The 13,499-nt window shown below is 47.1% G+C and overlaps 1 protein-coding gene across 1 annotated transcript in view; it reads right to left on the bottom strand.

The window, feature by feature from the left end:
- The window catches only part of LOC149371046 (DNA damage-regulated autophagy modulator protein 1-like), a 98,761-nt gene extending 91,389 nt beyond the window's left edge, over positions 1 to 7,372 (bottom strand). The window contains exon 1 of the mRNA XM_089564460.1: positions 7,275 to 7,372. The gene's annotated coding sequence lies outside the window, so the exon portion shown is untranslated. The remainder of the gene's footprint in view (positions 1 to 7,274) is intronic.
- Between the last annotated feature and the right edge of the window lie 6,127 nt (positions 7,373 to 13,499).

Raw genomic sequence — 13,499 nt, 5'->3', positions numbered from 1 at the left:
GCAAAAGCATTTCTCGGCTATGTCGGCGGGGGAGTCGTGTCACCAAGACGTTGGGTTTCGTTTGGTTTATTGTGGTTTAACGTCCCAAAGCAACTCAGGCTATGAGGGACGCCGTAGTGACGGGCTTCGGAAATTTCGACCACCTGGGGTTCTTTAACGTGCACTGACATCGCACAGCACACGGGACTCTAGAATTTTGCCTCCATCGAAATTCGGCCGCCGCGGCCGGAATCGAACCCGCGCCTTTCGGGTCAGTAGCCGAGCGTCGTAACCACCGAGCCACCGCGGCGGGGCTCACCAAGACGAGTCCGCAAAACGTGTCCGCAGCAGTTTTGACGTTCTCAGAAGAAGTAGCCCCAAACGAATGGTTGTGATGGATAGAGGATGGTGAGAAAAAAAATTATCTCGATAGGATGATTAGTTAATTAATTATAACCAAAAATGTCGAAAAGCATAAAAATAGCACGGATGTTGATATAGTGAGTGGACGAAAAAACAGCCTGGACGGCAAAAAAGCGGAAAATATGCAAAGGAGAGAAAATAAAGTTCGAAACGAATTGAAATGTATTTGATTAGTGCTAATTAATCGAACAAAAAGTTTCGTTAACATGGAAGAATTGGTTAAATAATAGTAAGCAAAAACCATTGGACGGTTGAATAGGCTGGACAGAAATACAGTAAGTGGACAGGAAAGAAACCACGGAGCCCAATTTGAAAACCAAAATGTTTGATTGAGATAAAAGAAGGTATAATAACAGCAAATAAACCGACGATTAATTAAAGCATAATATATACGGTAATTCAGGGTTAAATTAATTAACAAACAAAAAGGAAATAAGAGAAAGAGGCAAAGAGAGACAACGAGTGCCGAGGAGGTGTCAATGCTTTCGCATTCTCCCAATGCGGGTCTCTGCAGTGATCCCTAATTTTTCTGCGCGAATACTTTCACAGAACGCTCTTTTTTGCAGCGTTTATTTAGACGCTTCATTGTGCTTGGCGGCCGTCGTTCCTGCTCGTATTACTTTTCGTGAACCCTCCGTGGGGCATCATGACTATGGCGTTAGGCTGCTCTGCCCAAAGTCGAGGGAGCGAATCCCGGCCTCGGCGGCCGCGGTTCAATGGCGGCGACATGCAAAATACGCCCGTCTGCAGTGCTGTGCCAGTGCATGTTAAAAAGTCCCAGGTGGTCTAAATTAATCTGGAGACGTCTTCAAAGGCGTCTCTTAGAGCGCATTGTCATCTCTGCGAAGTTAAACAACACGTTGTTGTGCTCTTGCCCATATTCCTCTGGCCTCTCTGGAACCAGCGCCGCGCGCCCGCCGTCGCGACAAGCCAGCCCACACTCTCATCGGACATGTCGTGGCTTGCAGCATGAATCATCCCGGGTCGCCGGCGCAGACCCTTCCTCCTCCTCCTCCTCACCGTCGGTTCGACACTCTTACAACGCTTCGCCGGCCGCCCTTTCCAGTCTGCAAGCCTTCAGAGGCCGAGCCCTCTCGACAATTTGTCTAATTTGAACGGTGGCCAGTGCCGTGACCTGATTGGAGGATCTGAACTGCTGGCTGCCGCAACCGTCAGCGGGCGGCTATAAAAACGGAGGCGCGCTGAGCCCGAGCAGCAGACGGGTAGCAGACGAGCCATCACGCCGGAGCTACGCTTGCCCGGGGCCGCACTACTTCGTTGTGCTAGCCCGTGGTGCTCTCGGCCCTTGTACCTATTATGTAAAAGCCCTTGTACATACCGTACATAAAAGTCATTTGACTCACCGTCGCCTCGACCGTTTCTCGGCTCAGCTCTGCGCAACAGAGGCAGCAGGCTGAGATGTTCCAGTCCCAACCGGGATGACGAGGCTCGGAGGCCCAGTCCCAACAGTGGTGGCAGCGATGGGATCCCCAATCCCCACAACGTACAGCATAGCACCACTATTTCTGATCAATTTAGGAATTTCACGTTGTGAAGAGGCTGGCAAAAGTCATTGAGAACACTGTAAAACATTACCATAGGCTATGAAATGCGTTCTAATAAATCATCACAAAACTTTGGCCGAATTTCTAGCGCAGAGAGACGTGGATAAAGGAGAAGACGTGGATGGGAAACAATGTTACTAGCGACTACAATTTTCATTGAAAGAATACTGCTTATATACAGGAGCAGTTATTAACAACAAAAGGAAATGTTCTCTCTTAACAAACATTCATGCGCTGCTCATTAAAAGACGGGAAGGTTTACGGCTTTACCCTGTGTAGGGCTTTAATGTCAGCGTTTACGAACGGGTAGAAGAGATTCGAAAAGAAATTAATAGTCAGCAACATGCAGCGGGATATTGTATTCTGTGTCTTCTTTCCTTGTTGATGTTATAGTTTGTTCGCTATGATAGGTTCATGATTTATGGGGCGTTTAACGTCCCAAAGCGACTCGGGCTAGCAGGGATGCCGTAGTGAACGGCTACAGAAATTTCGACCAAATGGGGTTCTTTAACGTGCACTGAATCGCACAGTACACGGGCCTCTGGAATTTCGCCTCCATCGAAATGCGACCGCCGCGGCCACGATCGAACCCGCGTCCTTGGGGTCAGCAGCCGGGTGCCATAACCACTGAGCGACCGCGGCGGCTTTCAAAACATTGCTCAGAGTGGCCCAGCCGCATGCTTGCAATGCCAGATTTTGTTGATATTCCTGGAGGAGGGCGGATGTCTTGTTTTGTTGCGAAAGCAACACTACGCCAGCCAGCTCGAGTCGTCGCGTGGTCGCACTTCAGCCGTATGCCGTGGCCCACCAAAGACCTTGAGCCGCTGTTGCCTAGCAACGGCGTAGCCGCGCTCCAACAGATGGCGCCGCCGTCGACGCCGCCGCCGTAAAGCCCCGGTCGCCGCTCTTCCACCAAATGTACTCCGCTGAGGAAGAGGGAGAGGAGGTGTCGCCTCGCGGGGGTATAGCTTCGCCTCAGTGGATTCTAGCCGTTATGGAGAGCGCGAAAGAGAGGCAACAACGGAAGAACGAAGCGAGGAAGCGACAACGCGCTCAATTGCTCTCGCAATTCCACTGGGGTTAACCAAAGCTAAACCACAGCCAATTTTTAAAACGCGTTTCATGATTTTCATTGGTGAAAAAAAAAACAAAAAAAACGGGTGTCGAAAGGATTTTCCTGCGGAAAACTAAGCGCACCGAAAAGAGGGGGGGAGGGCGGAGCTGTACCACAAGGTCATTAGGAAACCCACCTCTGGAAAGGGACTTTGTTCGTGGGACGCCACGATCATGTAGCGTGCAAGTTGACGTCAAGACATCAATAATTCAAATTGATCCCGCTCTTGAATCGATGAATTAAAATCGTGAAAGGTCCGGGAAGCCAAGATGATTGCTAATGCAATTCTGCACAGATGCCCCGAATTAAGCCTATCTCGCCGGAGGCCGCACCCGCGTCATATAGGGCTGTAACAGTTAGCTTCCGCGCCCCAAAACGAGGCGATGGACAGAAGCCAACGCGTGCCAAGACCCGCTTCTCTTCCTCGTCGACGACGTACGTGAAAAGTGACGTCATATCGCTGACATCAAAGCTTCAACCGGGCACGTGTCGCATCGTTTCACTTCCTACGATCGCTGCATTTGGTATATCGTGTTGACGCAAAAACACTTCGTATTCCACCGATAGTAAATGCCTCGCTCCTTCCGCAAAACAAGATGAACCGGTTAGCGTGGCCTGTCTGGCTACTCGCGGCGTGTGCGATCTATTGAGTTAAACGAAGCGATAGAATAGTTCTTTACGTAGGTCTCTGCAAGAGTTGCGAGAAACAGATATATATAGACAATGGTGCCTGAATTACCTGCACCTGGGTGCGATTAACTTTGAGTAGCGCCGTACGTCTGCTTAGTTTACTGGTGATAATTTGGTGCGCTGGGAACGGAACAGCGATGTATTTTCCCCAGTACATCCTGTTGGAGTACAAGTTTATCCCCGAAATAGAGAGAACATTTATATGATAACAATGTTATTATTCAAAAGCTGGGAAAGTACAGGCAGAGTCATGCTCTGTACAAACAAAGGACGCAGTGTTCTTGAAAAGGCTTATGTAATTTGTCACCACTTCAGGCATTCTTATCGAGCTACTCCACCTTGGGGGATTCCCCTAAACATTTGATCAGAACGATATACTGTTTTAGGGGTTACGTAATGAAAAACGGCAATTTCAGCTTATATCATTTCATCCCTCTGATCAATGCAAGTGAACATCGGTAACTCCCCAAGCACTTCCCGACGCGTTTGATGTCACGCGTCGTCACTTACGCAAGAAGATATTCTTGTAGTAACTTCTCTGTCAAGTGCTGTTGTCATGATGAAACCTTCCTTCAGCGCAAAAACAATGCACCGCAGAAGAAAGACGCCCACATACATGTGCTCTCTCAGATATATATAGGATGGCATAAAAAATGGAACTAAAACGAATGCGCGACCCATGTGAACAGGAAACCGCCGCCACTGGCATGTAGCTACTACTCCGTGCCAACAACTCTGGGGACAAAGTATAGAAGGATGTCGGTAGGACAAATAAATCAAGTTTCGACGCCAGCCTCTGACGTGTCACGGCGACAGACTAAATGCACGTCCGGTGAATTCTATCAGAACTCGCGTGTCGTTGGCCCCTTTGTACAAATGCGGCCCACTGCTGGTCGGTCGCATACATGTGCTCTCGACGCAGTGAGTCGCACGTGTACGAACGCTTTGTGCTGCCATTCTCATTGTGCATGGATAGAAGCGAAAAAAGCGCGCACGAGTGCTTGTTATTGCAGCCTGATCGCGTCCCTGTCGCTGGTGTTAGAATTGGAGGGGCGTCCCACGACGCTTTTGCGCCATTTTAGAGAGAAGTGTTTGACCTTATGAGTCACGAAACTCCTCATCGAAACCTGGTTGCTCCTTGTGGCCACTTCGACGATACTATAGCAGATGGAGATGCCAGCGAGGGGCGCCAAATAAAGATTGTCGCCGTTCGTCGCCATTACGGAAATTTAGGACAGCGCGAACTGCGCTCGCTACCCCGATCCGCTTGTGCCCGCGCTGATTGGTCCTTATGCGGCAAGCATGCTTGCAGCTGGCCAATACCTGGTTCCATGTACGACCCACAAGACGGGCGGCACATGCGCAGTGGCTAACCGCGGAAGCGGATCGCTCCATGCTAAACATCCTTTCCAAAAAAAGTATACAGATATCGCGCACATGCGTAGATGCTGCACCCTCCCGGCAATCACCTATGCATCACCCGACTACCTCTTCATGGCAAGCTGCTCTGTCCAGCTCTAGCCTGGGCTCTTAGCAATGACGGATGCCGCCCACAAGGAACGGTCCCACAGTCACCCCTTCTATAAACAAAAGTTTTTAGCCCCACTACCAGGGCCCAGCGTTTGCAGTCGGCATGAACTCTGCCCATAACCTTCCACGCATGCCCATCGGTACACAGACATTTTAATTCGACAAAAATGATGTCTTGATCAATGTGAGCATAACGCTTGCTTAGGGTAAAAATTAGCGTGTATTAAAATCATTAAAGAAGCTTTTTTAAGAGCTAACCTGTACATCCTTTCTTCCACTTAATCCTGAGTGTTCCTCGTTTTAAGCATGAAATGCTTTTAGCTCCCGTTGTTTATTTATTTAGCTCCCGTTTATTTCTTTTAATTTCATACGGCGCCGACTCATGGACACCAACAACACGGGACACAGAAACCACACGTATAGAGAGGGCGCAGTTTACTGCCCACAGGCGTCGCTATAGTCTGATGGCTTCCTTACTGACCTCCCTGTTTTGGCCCTATCGCAACATCGGATTTTAATGCAAGGGCTCATGCGAAGTCCCCCGGTTTGGTATCATCTAAGAGCTCTGCTTTTCAATAAACAGCGAGGTGACACAAGTGGTTTGGAAGCACGCTGTTGTTTTCAAAATCAGAGACACTGTTATCGTTAAAATTCCAGTCCTGAAACGTCACGAGCGCGACGGGGTATGCAGTCAGCATTTAAAACAGCTACATGTGCACGATCCGCATTCATCAACACCACAGCTGTTTGAACACAGCGGTTACGAAACTTGACTTCGACACTCGGCTATCCGTTGCGGTACCTTTGCCAATGATGATGATGATGATGATGATGTAGCCTTCCCTTTGTAACGGGTGGGCGCCTACCAAAGGTGCCCCGGCTGGATATACACACCCATAAAAACCACACTGTCAAACGCGAAGCGGCAAACACACACGCAAATACCGACGAAACAGTACTGTTCTAGTGTCGCACCAGCGTCCACCACTCTGTCAATCGGCGCTTCGTCGCTGCAACCGCCGCCTGGTTTGCCGCATCCGCCGTGCAGCCCTCGTTCGCAGAACGGAAACCCAACGCCTGCGGAAGCGTAGCGCCCTCGTGCGGTGGCGTTGGCAGCTTCTCGCAGAGTAGGACGATGTGCTCCGTTGTTTCGTCGTGCTCTCCGCAGGCTCTGCACTGGGTGCATTCGACTGTATTGTCGAAGCGCTTGCGATACACAAGCGTTGGCATGGCGCCCGCGCGTGCCTCAAACAACAGGCGGCTGCCTACACTGTTGTCGTAGAAGCTCTCGACGCAGATGTCCTGCTTGGCTGCCCGGTACACTTCCAGCGTCGACTTCCCTTCCATGGCAGTCCTCCACGCCTCTCGCTCCTGCGCACGCACTTGGGCATCAACTGCTTTGGCCCATTTCCTCGCGCTGTCGGCTTGTACTTCATTTCTGAAGAAGCCGAACTTGCGACGAAGGTGTTGGAGCCGTTTCACCCATGTGGTCCGCAGGCAGTTTTGACTTACATAGTCAAAGACTCTGCGCGCCCACCTGTTTTTGTGCATCAGGCGCAGCTGGGGGCAGTTTTGTGCAGTTAAAGGCGCCAGCTGGGGGCAGCGATTGAAAACTCTCACTAGTCGACGGTATTAAGTTTAGAAGCGCTGAAACGCATTGCTTGCTTTAGATTTTCAGTTATCTATCCGATCGCTATACCTCTGTGTAGTTTTACGCTCTGTTTCACTTTGTCGCCAAGAGACGCTGCATTCATTGCGCCGTATCAGTGACTGGCGGCAGTTGACACGGGCGCATTTCTTTTCACTGCCACCAGAGGACGCGGCACTCAGCGTACCTCCGACTTTTGGGCCAATGAAAGCGCCGTATTTTGTTTCATACAAGGGCACTACAGAGAGTTTCGAAGTTGGTATAATTCAACACTAACACGGGTGTTGATCACATCAGTGCTTACATGCGTATGAGAAGAGCTTACCCGAAAATGCTGAGCTGCACACAGAATTCCGGTCCTCCTCGTGGGGTGCCACGGAAAGCGGGCGAGAAGCGACAACGCGATCGCGCTCGGTACTCGCCACACACTGTATATGCGAGGAGGTGCGCGACGCTATTGTCTCGTACCGAGAAAACTCCCGGCCGGAACATCTGCGGCCTGGCTCGTATTACCGACGCACCCTAGCGCGTCGCAGTGCAGCGGTATAGGTGCGTGGACGTGCTCAGCCGTATCGCGGTCGCCGCGACATACTTCGTGCCAGATGTGGTTGAGAAGCAGCGCCAAGGTGATAACCACTGGAGCTAAGCCATCACATGATGCTTTCCTGGTGATGTTAAAAGTGCACGCGTAAATAACGTTTTTTTTCTGTTCTTTATATAGCACTCTCTACAATTTCACCAAAGGCAGAGGTGTCCAACTAACGCATTCCTTTCGCACGACCTCCCCATTGTAATGCTTTTGGCGTTACGAGTTTCTGTGCAGAAAAATAAATAAATAAATTATAGCTAGCATGATAAACTAGTGATTGTGTAGGGTACTATACCACGGTGAATATATTATGCTATCGTGTGTGTTATGAACACATACACTCTACGTTCCGCCCGCTAGGCTCATTACTGTGTTAACGACGCGCGCTTTTCAAGCACAGCGGCGTAAAAAAGCCAAAAAGTTTTTTTTTTATTTCTGCAGCAGTCTTCCTTTCATAGTCTCCATTACGGCTACTCTTCCTCTCTTCCTTTTTCCACAGCTTTCTTCATCTATTCAATCAAAAAATTTGTTTCCGCCCACTTGCATATACCTTAAACTTCTGCTGCAGACTCGATCACTTTAGAAAGAAGGCACCGCCGCTACAACGAACGCGTGCTTACGCTCCCACAAAAGCATTTGATAGATATAAAAAAAAACCATAACATATAAATACCAGCGCAAAACAGCAGGACACACGACGAAGAACTAGGACACACAAGCGCTGACTTCCAACTGACGTTTAATGGGGGAAAAATTCACCCATTTTCACCCATTAAACGTCAGTTGGAAGTCAGCGCTTGTGTGTCCTCATTCTTCGTCGTGTGTCGTGCTGTTTTGCACTGGTATTTATATGCTATGGATCACCAACTAGCCCGCACCCTTACCCTACTAAAAAAACCACGCATAGCGTCATTCGAGATCGGCATCTGACGATTCACAAAACTGCGCTGGAAATCTTTCGAATCACCTTACAAAATTAGAAGCGTTTGATACCGTACTAACGTAAACGCGTATGAGAGGCTGAGCGAACAAAAATCTCACTTTGCTTCCCCTGGGTTTGAAGTGTCGCCGCCTGCAGTCTGCTTAAATCAACAAATGATCAAATAATCAAGAATCGAATCCTCAGAACTATTATGGTGCGACTGTAGTTCTTCTGTGGTTGGCGACTTCGCTGTACTTTCATTTACTACTGTCCTTCAATTTTGTAACTCTTGACTTCCTGATTGGCTTTTGGAGCCCGACCCGATATTATCGACGCCGGCTCTATCCAAAAACTACGTCGCATTGTTTCGGTGAGGCCCGCAACGTTTTTCGGGAGGTGGTGGGTTCGACTCCCGCCGCCAGCCGGGCACCCACCGGTTTTCTCAAAGCTATGTCCCGGCCTGGTGCTCGGCTTCCTAGGGTGCATAGCTTGGAAAAAGAGCCTGCGCCTTCAAATCCCGTCACTGTAGGCTTGAAGTCAAGAGACAGCAAGTCAAGAGACTGCAGCGCTGTATCGTCTTGTCTTTCTTCGTCCGTATCTTAGGAGTGCGCTGTGGTTTTCCCCAAGAAAATAGATTTTTTTTTTCTCGCATAGATGCTACTATTGCTACTTCTAGATGATATAAGCTACCTAACGCGAAGCCACCGGGGCTAGAGGCAAAAAGCAACCCACACAAAGCGCTTCCTGTCTCACTCTATCCGATATCGTCTTTGTACGTAGTGATGTCAAGCTCTTAACTCATTACGGCAGGCCACCAACAATTAACGAATTCACTTCAATACTTGTTCGGCAAAGGCCTGCAGTTTTCCGATGCCTTCGGTCCACACCAGTCGTACGCGTACTGTGTTTGATACCGGCGCGACAGTGCCCCGAGAACAAAGCTTTACAACACACACACACGCACACGCGCCAAGCAAAAACTAAATATAAAAAGTCGCAATCATTCAGAAGACAAGATTCATTTCATTTAAGCTCTCCTATAGGGCATAAGAAGGAAATAATTATGCAAATGATGATGATTATGGTTATACGCATCTCGAAAGCAAATAAGCTGACGTCGTGCAATGTTCTTTTGTTTTTGTCAAGTTGCACTCCCTCCTCGGATTGAGTGCCGAGGTTGTAAGTGATCATAGCCATTTGAGGCTAATTACGTGACCCTGAAGGACGCTTTCCCTTTTCAAAGCTCTTCATAGGGACGTCCAAAAAGCCTGAGAACGTCGGCCATCTTAGTTTTTACAGCCTTCTCATTTTTATTTTTTTCACAGTTTATGCAGCGGCCTCACACAATGCGTTCAGATTTTCTGCATTTTCTCCGTGATCCAAGGAACCGGTTCAACCAACTGCATGTTGCCGCAATAATAAAGAAGAAATGGAAGGATAAAAAGCCTTCCTTACACCACCGTCTCCTGCCTCAATAAAAGAATAAATGTATGATAGTTATGGGACTAATTTAACCTAGGCCGGTATAATATAACATTTCGATTCCGATTATTTTGTATTTCAATTTTTATGCTCGTCGGCATTACCTGAAGAGACGCCACACCCCTGCTATTGCTGTGCTAGGGCGAATGACGGAGGTCGAACCCAGATTGGGGTGTCGCTTTCCTCATTGACGAAGAGCATTGAAAAAATAAAAAAATAGAGTGAAATCGGAATAGGATCGTTATAGGACAAACTACGGACAAACTACGGCGCCCAACACATTCACAATCAAATTTCTGCAGTTAGCAATGTGTATCCTTCCATAATTGATGTAGCTGAAACTAGTAAAACCACTTGTCATTTCAAAAAGAAAATGAAGATGCTCTTTATGGGTACTACTGACCCATCAAATACTTGTGATATGTAATGTTTACAGTCATAGCCTTACTCCTGTCATATTTTCTTTTGTGTCGCGAACTGTAGCGTTACTGGTCTTTTTCTTTTCTCTTTGCAATCCCATGTGCCTTGATTAACTTTCAACTACTGTGAAAAGTGAACTAAAGAGGTTGTTGAGTTTTAATTAGTCTGATCACCCCTCTGTCTTTGATGTGTGACCCGGGGTGAGGAATCGTCAGGAAGAATGCCAGCAGCTTCTTCCTTTTGTCTCATCTCGCGGGCATGTACTGTGCATACAAGTTCATGTCTGATTGATTGATTGATTGATTGATTGATTGATTGATTGATTGATTGATATTATACCAGTTCAGGGGACAAGTGTTTATAAATAAACCCTTAGCAACATTTGTTTTTGTCACTCCGCAGTTTTATTCACTTTTGCCGCGTATTCTTTCTTGCTTTTCCATGAGAGGAGCAGAGGGGGTTTCTTCCAGGCAGCATGCCTTGTGATTACTTCATTTCATTCTAATAACGAAAGATGACGCACAGAGAAACAAATGGCGCAAACGAAAATGCAAAACAGAAATTGAAAAAAAATGGCAGTGTCGTTTTCGTGAATGAAGACACAGTGACGATTTCAGAAGTCATTAACCCCAGCTTCGGCCAAGGGCGAAAGATAACCATTCGAAGTAAAATTCGGGTAAAAGAACACTCTTTCCTCACCCTCCCGCTAAGAAAAAAAAAGAAGCAATAAATATACATGAAGTCAGTGCTTCAGAGAAGCGCCTGCAGAAGGCACACATGCTATAGTGTTTGCAAGCAGGCGTTGTAAATTTTTCTAGGATGTGGCAACAAAAATAATCATGGGTTGCGCTAAAAAAAAAAAAGTGTTACGCAGGATTATCTAGGCGCGGGTAAGCTGATGAAGCAACTGCTGTGATGTAATTTTTTGTTGTTACACATTGCTGCTTCATCGCAAACCCTTATTTGCCTCAATGATTACACGCTGATTGAAATATCGTAGCTTGCTTTTCGAGAAAGAGCATCAGTGCTGTGCTTCTTCCTAGGTAGCAATTAGGCAAGATTCTTTAGGGAAGAGCGGGTGTTTATGCAGTTAAGTTATGAATAACTACACGCGTAGTTAACTGAACTCTACCTTTCGCGTTATCATATACTTTGAAACTTTCGAGATCCTCTCGATCCGATGCGCCCTCATGAATACAAACGGCGACGCGACGCACAAATCAGCGCCAACATGACAGTGCAATTACATCGCCTCAAGGAAAGAAAACGGTCAGCCGAATGAACGCATTTGACGTTCAAATTATGAAGCAGTTACTTATTGCGGAATAAATGTTTTGACGCCTGCCTACCCTAATAAGAGAGCATCAACCACGCCAGTAATTGACACCCGTCAACGCATATCTTTCATATAGTTATCGGCAGAGTTCCATTTATTAAATGTAACACTATCTCCTGAATACGGCGCACTGCGGCCGCCATTCCCTGTAAGCAGTGGCTGAGGGTAATGCGGTGTCAGTTCGCATCAGTTTGCAGATACCATGACCTTAGAGAGTTTGAAAATATCCATGCCACTTGCAAGCCGAAACCTAGAAGCATTTATCACTAAATAAACAAGGCTTAGTAATCGCTTATATTGGTGATTGCTAACCCGATGGAAACACAGTACAGCAACTGGAACCAATAGCCTTTCAATGTAGAGTGCTTGAATATAGTTGAAAGCATCAGGCTACGCTGGAAATGAATACTGACTGTTAGAGGAAGACTTCTAACGATTCAGGTCACCTGAAAATTAATCTATACCACTGTACCTGTTTGAGGCGATATGGAAGGGACGCTTTGTGGATATCCATCAGAGTCATTTATATATCTTGTACGTGTGATCTTTTTCACAGAATACGAATGCGTGTTCTCAGGAAATTTATATGTTCCTTGTCCGCGAGTTGTTCGCCTAGTTCGGGTTCATCTCTTGGGGATTGGAAAACAAAAGTTTATGCTGCTTAAAGTGACTATCCTTCAGAAAACCGACATCAACAGTGACGTCAGTTGACTAGCATATTCGTTATAAGGCCACAAAAAAAAAATCAGCCTGATGCATTAAGAAGGATTAACTCGACTAACCAAATAACCACAGTGACAAAACGAGTCAAAATGACGTGCAAAAGTCGGAACTCAGGAAGTAGAGCCCACCAAGAACACGGCACGAAAGTATCCACTAAAGAAATGTTTGTTTCAAATTGATATCTACCATACAGCTGACCTCTTTTTAACGTCAGTGGAGTCTACTTGTGGAGCAAAGATATTTCGCTTCATTTTAAAGCTTAGATGACACACACAGAAAATTAAATAAGCTCATAAAACTGTAAATAGGTTTTATCACAACGGCTTATCAGTTTTACACTGCGGTCAGGAAAGATGTATCAGTGAGGAGCTGTAGATATTGCTACGCAGTAAAGGTGCATGTAACAGCACCAGCAGTAGCAGTTGCAATTTTTTAATGTTATATATATGCAAATGCAACGGCATTTGCTGTGGTCGTGGTTGCATAACGATACGGTAACAAGATAGAGACAAGAACTTACTGTTGATAATAACTATAGAGCTGTTAACATCTCTTTGTTAACGCCTTGTTAACGAACGGCGAGAACAGTTAGGAACAAGGTAGAATCTTACGTACCATGTTACGAAAGCTGTCGTTCCTGAACGCACATTTCTTTTTAAGAACACGCACCATGTGCTATGGAAAGAAGCTAAGGGAACAATGGCTTATTCCTACTTTCTCACCTTTACTGGTCACGGCGCACGTTGCAGTATTCAGCGCTGACGTCCCCTTGAATTCTCTATTTGCGTGGCGGTTAGCGCCGGCTGCCATCTCGGCAGTTAACGAGTCGAAGGCAGCGCTCTACAGCCCCCATTGTGTGCGAAGTCCGAATCGTACTGAGGATATCTGGGCCTTCGAGCGTACTTGCTGCAAGCGTGCGGCGGACAGCTCAATGGGCCGCGAACTTGACAGATGGCCCCTAGGGCCTCGGTAGATGTTCTGCTTTCCAACGCATATTTTCTTGGGAGAAGAGAATGGCAAACTGCCGCTTCCTCAGCCTGAGATTACTTAACCAGTAGAAAAAAGAAAAATGAAGAGA

Source organism: Amblyomma mixtum, chromosome 1, assembly GCF_055824585.1.
Source record: "Amblyomma mixtum isolate Tamu chromosome 1, ASM5582458v1, whole genome shotgun sequence".
Lineage (NCBI taxonomy): Eukaryota > Metazoa > Arthropoda > Arachnida > Ixodida > Ixodidae > Amblyomma > Amblyomma mixtum.
This window is presented reverse-complemented; position numbering and strand designations above follow the sequence as displayed.